General features: G+C 44.9%; 1 pseudogene; it reads left to right on the top strand.

Moving 5' to 3' along the window:
- Positions 1-587: 587 nt before the first annotated feature.
- On the top strand, positions 588-1837 carry LOC123930815 (annotated as a pseudogene).
- Positions 1838-8463: the final 6626 nt, after the last annotated feature.

Here is an 8463-nt window from a genome sequence, read left to right as displayed (position 1 = left end):
GGGGTAACAGGGTAGTGGGTATAGAGAAGGGCACTTGCTGTGATGAGCAATGGGTGCTATTCTTAAGCAATGATTCATTGGACACTGCAACAAGGACTAATTATGTGCTATACAGTGGCTAATTGAACATAATTTTAAATTTTTAATTAAAAAATGTATCATGAGACAAATAAAAATGAAAACACTGGGGATGGGCTAGATGGGTGATGGGGATTAAGGAGGGCACTTGTGATGAGCCCTTGATGTTATATGTAAGTAATGAATCACTGAATTCTACTCCTGAAACCAATACTGCACTGTATGTTAACTCACATGAATTTAAATGAAATTTAAAAGAGGAAATGAAAACACAACACATTAGAATTTATGCAATGCAGCAGGAGCAACTGGGTGGCTCAGTTGGTTAAGCATCTGCCTTCAGCTCAGGTTATGATCCCAGGATGGGCTCCTTGCTCAGCAGGGAACCTGCTTCTCCCTCTCCCTCTCCCTCTCCCTCTCCCTGCTGCTGCCTGTTTGTGCTCTCTCAAATAAATAAATAAAATATTTTTTAAAAAGTTATGGGATGGGGGTCCCTCTCTGCCCACCATATGAGAACTCAGGCGGAGAAGGTCACAGATATGGCGGCTGTTAGGATGGGAAAGCTGACAACCGTACCTGCAGGTCTGATATGTGCATCTATAACCGTGCTTGCAACTAAAGAAGAAGAATACAAAAAGCAGCTAGTAAAACCAGAGCAGCTTCCCATATAACCTGCACCACCTCTGCAGTCTAAATATGTTGAAGTGGGGCGCCTAGGTGGCTCAGTGGGTTGAGGCCTCTGCCTTCGGCTCAGGTCATGATCCCAGCGTCCAGGGATCGAGCCCCGCATTGGGCTCTCTGCTCCGCGGGGAGCCTGCTTCCTCCTCTCCCTCTCTGCCTACTTGTAATTTCTGTCTTTCAAATAAATGAATAAAATCTTTAAAAAATAAATAAATAAATAAATATGTTGAAGAGCAGCCTGGTCGTTTACAAATGGGCTTTGCATCCATCCGCAGTACAACTGGTCGTTATATTGGCTGGTGCAAGGGTGTTTATGTGTTTGTGAAAAATGGGATAATGGATACAGTACAATTTGGAAAAGATGCATATATTTACCTAAAGAATCCACCTCAAGATTTTCTTCCAAAACCTGGAGTGATTACAGTTTCAGGATTGGCAGGCTTGATTTCAGCAAGAAAAGGTTCTAGGTTTAAGAAAATTGCTTATCCACTGGGACTGGCCACTTTAGGAGCAACTGTTTGCTACCCAGTTCAGTCGGTAATAATTGCAAAGGTAACTGGGAAAAGGGCATATACTGTAAGCCAGCAAATTTATGAAGCAGTTAAATCATTGTGGACAAAAAGCAACAAAGAAGAATCACTTCCTAAACCTAAAGAAAACTCTAAGCTAGGAAATTCTGCTGCACCAGAAATACCTGCAAAAACAACTGACAGCCTGAAATACTCAGTGTCCTTGCCAGCAGAACACAGCTCTGAAACAAAGACAAAACCAGAATCCACCTCAGGTGCTACACAGTTTATGCCTGACCCCAGACTCATGGATCACGGGCAGTCCCATCCAGAAGATGTAGATATGTACAGCACTAGAAGCTGAAATACCTTGCATAGAGAACTACAAGATGTATGAAGTTGAAAATAATGATGGAAAAATCATGTAAAGGGTAACTGACACAGAGTATAACTTTTTCTTGGGGGTGTAACTTTTAAACAAAGTTTTTCTCTCACATCTTCTAATGTAGTGTACAGTTTGACCAATCACATAAGAGATTAAAACACAAACTGTGAATTTAATCCAAACAATATTAAATGATTGATGAAGAGGCAGAAGTATTGGGATGCATTTAATGATTTTTAAGGTGTTTTTATAAAAAAACTAGAGTAAATATATAAACACTGATAAAATATGTATGTGTATATATAAATATTTATACAGATACATGCACATATTTGCTTTAGCTTTTTCAAATTAATGTTAGCTAAATTAGAATGGTGTGTAGAAGGATGGGTCCCCTCCTTTTTTTTTCATACCCCAGAGCTGGAATAAAATATCCATTATTTTATGACAAAAAAAAAAAAGTTATGGGATGGGGGCGCCTGGGTGGCTCAGTGGGTTAAGCCTCTGCCTTTGGCTCAGGTCATGATCTCAGGGTCCTGGGATCAAGCCCTGCATCCGGCTCTCTCTGCTCAGCAGGGAGCCTGCTTCCTCCTCTCTCTCTGCCTGCCTCTGTGCCTACTTGTGATCTCTGTCTGTCAAATAAATAAATAAAATCCTTTAAAAAAAGTTACGGAATGCAGCAAAAGCAGTGCTAAGAGGTAAGTTTATAGTGATAAGCATCTACATTAAGAAATAGAATCAGTAAATAACCTAACTTTACACGTCAAGGAACTATAAAAATTACAACAAACTAAACTCAAATTTATCAAGTGATAGAAAGTAAGGGATGAAAGCAGACATAAACAAAACAGAGAAGAGAAAAATAGAAAAATCAGCAATAATGAGCATGGCTTTTTTGAAAAGATAAAGAAGCAATATATACTATATATAATATATATACATATAAAGTGAAAATCCCAGAACAAGATGGCACAACAGCTGAATTATTCAATCATTTAAAAAATGAACGCCAGCCCTTCTCAAACCCTTCCAGAAAACTGAAGCAGAGGGAACACATCCAAACCCATTTTATGAGGCGAGATTTACTCTGATACCAAAGGCAAGATATGGAGTAACCCAGTGTCCACTGATGGGCAAATGGATAAACAAAGAGGCAACCCATGGAATGGGAGAAGGTATTTGCAAATGGAACACTGAAAAAATAAAATTACATTTTAAAAATGTGGTACATATATACAATGGAATATTATTTGGCCATAACAAAGCAATTTTGCAGGGCGCTTGGGTGGCTCAGTCATTAAGTGTCTGCCTTTGGCTCAGGTCATGATCCCTGGGTCCTGGGATCCAGCCCAGCATTTGGGCTCCTTATTCAACAGGAAGCCTGCTTCTGTCTCTCCCACTCCCCCTGCTGTGTTCCCTCTCTCCCTGTCTCTTTCTGTGTCAAATAAATAAACAAAATCTTTATTTTTTTTTATTTTTTCAGTGTTCCAAGATTCATTGTTTATGCACCACACCCAGTGCTCCATGAAATACGTGCCCGCCTTAGTACCCACCACCAGGCTCACCGAACCCCCCAACCCCCTCCCCTCCAAAATCCTCAGTAAAAAGCAATTTCTCCATAAGCAACAAGGATGAATCTTACTAAGTGAAGTAAGTCAATGATAAAATTATATAGACTCACTTATATGTAGGATTTTAAAGTAAACAAAAGTGAACTTATACAGAGAACAGATTTAACATATTGGTAGTTGGTAGGTGGGGAGGGGATCAAAAGTTACAAACTTCTAGTTATAATTACATAATGTGACAGAGGTGTTGGCTAATGCTACATTGGCAATCACATTACAATATATATATTATATATACATATACATATATACAATATATAATAGTATATATACATATACATATATACATTATATATACTATATATAATATACAAAATATATATATATTGTAATATATATATTACAATAAATATATCCAATTAAGATATTGCACACCTTAGACTTGCATAATGTTATATGTCAATTATATCTCAAATAAAGATGTAAAAAAAGATCATTGTGTATTTCATGTAAAAAACTGGTATTTGGTGAATGATTACTGAACAGTATAATCTTGGCTATTGTTAAAGCTGACTTCTATAAATTTAGGTTCTTAATGGTCATTTTCAACATTCAAAAGCAGAAATTAGGGGCACCTGGGTGGCTCAGTGGGTTGAGCCGCTGCCTTCGGCTCAGGTCATGATCTCAGGGTCCTGGGATCGAGTCCCGCATCGGGCTCTCTGCTCAGCAGCGAGCCTGCTTCCCTCTCTCTCTCTCTGCCTGCCTCTCTGTCTACTTGTGATCTCTCTCTGTCAAATAAATAAATAAAATCTTCAAAAAAATTAAAAAATTTTTAAAAAAGCAGAAATTAGGAGCTGGAGAATCCTGAGGATCAGCAGTAAGGGACAAATAATAGAAAAACGTGAAACTAGAACACGAGAGGTACGCATCAACAGCAGAGACGAGCCTATTAGAGCAAGGACAGGAAAAGCGAGAATGGAATTCCGCACGTAGAAGACAACACGTGTGGTCACCAGCATCAGGAAGCTGAGGGCGGCTCTGGTCTCCAGGAGACCCTGCGGTAACCACTGGGGGCGTGAATATACCGCACTGTCTGGTGGTGCCGGTGCAGGAACAGCACCGCGGAGCCACTGGGTCAGACCACGAGGCCAATAAACATGGTCTCAGAGATGGACCAAGAAGACAAGACCTGTATTGGGACCTACGGATGAGCAAACCCATTTGCCTTGGGTGTGGTTCCTTTCTCAGGAACATGGATACTAATGAAGACCCTGGAGATCCAGCAGATGGACAGGAAGGACCAGTGACCTTGGGGGCTCCTCCTCTGAGCATCCTCCCCGCTGTTCTGGGGAGGAGAAGGACCCACGGAAAGGTGCTCAGGACATCAGCAGAGCACAAGGCTTCAAGCCACTCGGTGGCTGTGAGGGACACATGTACACCCAAGAGGGGACAGGGTTGCCCTAAGATCAGAGCTGCCATTGTGAGTGGAATCCCAGCGGAGAGAACCTAGAGACTGGTGACAGCCGTCGGGGGGGAGAATCGTGTTGAAGAGCTCTGCTCGTGTCCATGCAGGACTGGAGGGACGTTCTGGGACAGGAGGACACTGGCAAAAGATCCGTCCCCAATCGTTAACAAAAGATGGTTTTCAGAGCCTCTTCCCTGTGGGTCTCAGGGCTTTGTTCTGATAAGACACAGTGAGCAGGTCAGAGTGGCCTGGAGGGAAGGGGAGGCTGTCCCTGCCTCGGGAGGACTCGTGTTCATTCTAGGACCCTGTAAAGGGATTCTGGGCCTTTTCTTCTGAAAAAGAGACACAGTCCTATTCCACAGGAGGCTGGACCTGGAGAACATGTCACAGACACCAATCTCATATTATTACTTTGAATTTCTTTTTTTTTTTTTTTTATTTTATTTATTTGACAGAGAGAAATCACAACTAGGCAGAGAGGCAGGCAGAGAGAGAGGAGGAAGCAGGCTCCCTGCAGAGCAGAGAGCCCGATGCGGGGCTCGATCCCAGGACCCTGGGATCATGACCTGAGCCGAAGGCAGAGGCTTTAACCCACTGAGCCACCCAGGCGCCCCTACTTTGAATTTCTATTTACTTTTGTGTTCTGACTCCCCATCGGAATACAGAGTCCGTGAACTCAGAAGCATGCCTTTCTCGGTCTAAAGTGCGGCTCACACATCATGTATGAGATAAACGTGTGCTTCATGAGTGACTATGTGGGAGGAGACAAGGAGAATACAGTGTACCAGCTTTACAATTCATGGCCGTCCTGTCTGCCCTTATAATGCATTAATAAGGTCAAATGGAAATGCAAAAATATACAAATTTTAAGATTATCTAACTAAAATTGCAAGAGAATACATATCCAACTTACAAGGACTCGGTATTATGTTTAGAGTGACAGTACACAAAATGCTTTTCAAAAAGTCAGTAGCCATTTGGATACACAACTTGTCCCTACAATGTCTTCAGATATTCTATTCAGTATAGAAAATATCCCTACTAGCCAAAGAATTCTAGTTATTAATAATTCCACAGATTGTAGCATGGTGAGAAGTTCCTAGAGAGTGTTATCAAAGTGGTCTCCCACTCACCTCAGTCCACACGGAAAAGTAATCACTACTCAAAGCAGCCAATCCAGACAGGTATTCAAGAGGGCCCTTCTGGTGATGAGCCCTGGGTGTTGTAGGTAAGTGATCACGGAATTCTACTCCTGAAACCAATGTCATACTGTATGTTAACCAAAAAAATTTTTTAAATCAAGTTGTACACCTTCACTGTACACAGTTTCATTAGTCAATTACGCCTCGATAACACTCGTTAAACCCTATCATTAAATCACTGCAGGTTGCTTTACATCTCTTTGAGATTTTGAGTTCCTACGTTTTGTCTGACTCTTTGATTCTCATTTATCAACTCCAGAACCAACTAAACTGAGTACCTGAGTTCAAAAGCGACTGCAGCCCATTTAGGGGGTGCATTAGAGTAAAGGCTGGCCTGAGCCCTTATGAGTGAAAACGAAGGTTCTGTGACATCCAAGAGAAAGACAGACTTGTTGTAATAAGAGACACAAAGTCGGGGTGCCTGGGTGGCTCAGTGGGTTAAAGCCTCCGCCTTCGGCTCAGGTCATGATCCTGGGTCCTGGGATCGAGGTCCACATCAGGCTCTCTGCTTAGCGGGGAGTCTGCTTCCTCCTCTCTCTCTGCCTGCTTGTGATCTCTGGCAAATAAATAAATAAATCTTTAAAAAAAGAGAGAGAGAGACACACACACAAAGTTTTCCAAAGGCAATAATCCTAATCGTTACTGTAAGATTGAAAAGCCACTGTCAGAAAGGAAAAGTAAATGATACCGAGAAAAACATCTCGGAGTTACTAAACTTTCTTGCTCTTTGGGAAAACTGGGTCTGTGTTAGGGGACTGTTGTGTGGACAAGACAGGAAACACGTAGTGAGTAGCTTGTGACCATCAGGTCTGGACTCACCCAGTACAGGTCTTGTTTCTTATTTCCCGGTCCTCGGTGACAACTAATGGTGCTGGGACATTAGTACACACCCTGGGGCTCTGAGAACCTGTTCCCTATCTGTGATATGGAAGGACAGTGGAACCTTGGGTCAGAGGCTTCATCCTTGAGCGGACGAGGATTCCATCCTCCGCATCTGAAAGCTCCTACTGTGTTACAATCACCCACTTAGGAGCTGGGTCCCACCTGGGGAGCGTCAGCACTGTGCACCTGTTTGCGCATTGAAAGGAAGGTTTGGCTTAATAGGGAACACCACTGGTAAGCCTCCTGTGGACGCGGGAGGTGGATTTCGTGTCAGTTACTGAGCACAAGTTCCCACTAAGTGGTAGAAGGAGTTATTTTTATGGTAGGCGCTGTTTCCTTCTGTGGGTGACCTGCCATACCGGGGATACAAGGGCAGAACACCCACACTAAAATGGGAACAACAGCCTCTCTGCAGCCCAACACTCACACCCTTTTGTGTGACTTGAAATGAACCAGAGTTGATCTAACATTTTCTCTCCGAACTTGCTGCATCAAGTTAAACAAAGACTGAAGGGCTCTTTTCTACTTACTTAAAGAAGGAGCCACACCCCCACTTTCAACGCCGGATAATCAGGAGACAGAGAATCAGTAAGGAAGTATTGTCCCAAAAGGGGCAGCAGACCACCTCGCCCTACAGACACCCCGACCACCTGCCCACCAGCGGCGGGGCCCACCGGCTTCCCCTCACACAGAACTCACCGGGAAACATCACAGGTTTGGTCCCCAAACACGTCTTAACAGATTCACAAGGACTGACCTCATAGCGAGTAGCTTTTCTGACCACAGGAAAACAGGAAAATTCGCAAACGCGCAGACTCAACAACACAGTCCTGAACACCCCCGGGGCAGAAAAGAAATCAAAGGGAAACCAAGAAATAGTCTGAGACCCGCATAAGCGGAAACGCAGCACAGTAAACGTATGGGATGCAGCGAAAACCGCTCTAAGAGGAATGTGCACAGCCACAAACGCCACCTGGAGAAAAAGGAAAGACCTCGCGGCTGGTGGCTCAGTCGGCGGGACACACAGCGCTGGTCTTGGGTGTTAAGTTCGAGCCGCACTTTGGGTGTAAAACCAGCTCACTCTGTACCTCGAGGAAATAAAAAAAGAGCGAACTAAGCCCAAAGTACTTAGGGGGAGGGAAATCGCAAACGTCGAAGCAGAAATAGTCAAACGGAACCGGGAAACGGTAAAAAGCGTTGACGCGACCCAGAGCCGGCTTTCGGGGGAGGCTCTCGCTGCTCACCGCGGGCAGGAACGCAAGGGGACATTCGGGTCCGGCAGCCGCCGGCTCTTCCCGCTGCTCTCCCGGCCTCGCTCCCTCTCCTCCGGCGGCGGCTGAAGTCACTTCCCTCGAAGGAACCCGAGGCCTGTTTTCACTCCCGCACGCGACGCGGCTTCGTCCTCCTCCTCCCGGAAGCCCTCCTCCCGTCGCCGCCGCGTCTCGCACCTGCTCAGGCTCCCGCCGGCCGCACCTGCTCACACCTGCCCGCCGTTCTCGTCCGCGCATCCGTTTGTTCTCCGCCCCGGGTCGGCTCTTCCCCTCCACGGCGCTGGGCGAGGGGTCGCCTCCTGACCCGCTGGTGGACTCCCCGCCGCAGGGCTGACACCGGGAGCGAACCCCGCGTCCCCTCCAGCAGCCGCAGGAAAGGACCCAGCAGGCTGGCGCGGGTCCGTCCGGATTCGAGGGAACCG

This window comes from Meles meles, chromosome 19 (assembly GCF_922984935.1).
Source record: "Meles meles chromosome 19, mMelMel3.1 paternal haplotype, whole genome shotgun sequence".
Taxonomy (NCBI): Eukaryota; Metazoa; Chordata; class Mammalia; order Carnivora; family Mustelidae; genus Meles; species Meles meles.
The sequence above is the reverse complement of the archived record's forward strand: the minus strand, read 5'-3'. Positions and strand labels throughout refer to the sequence as shown.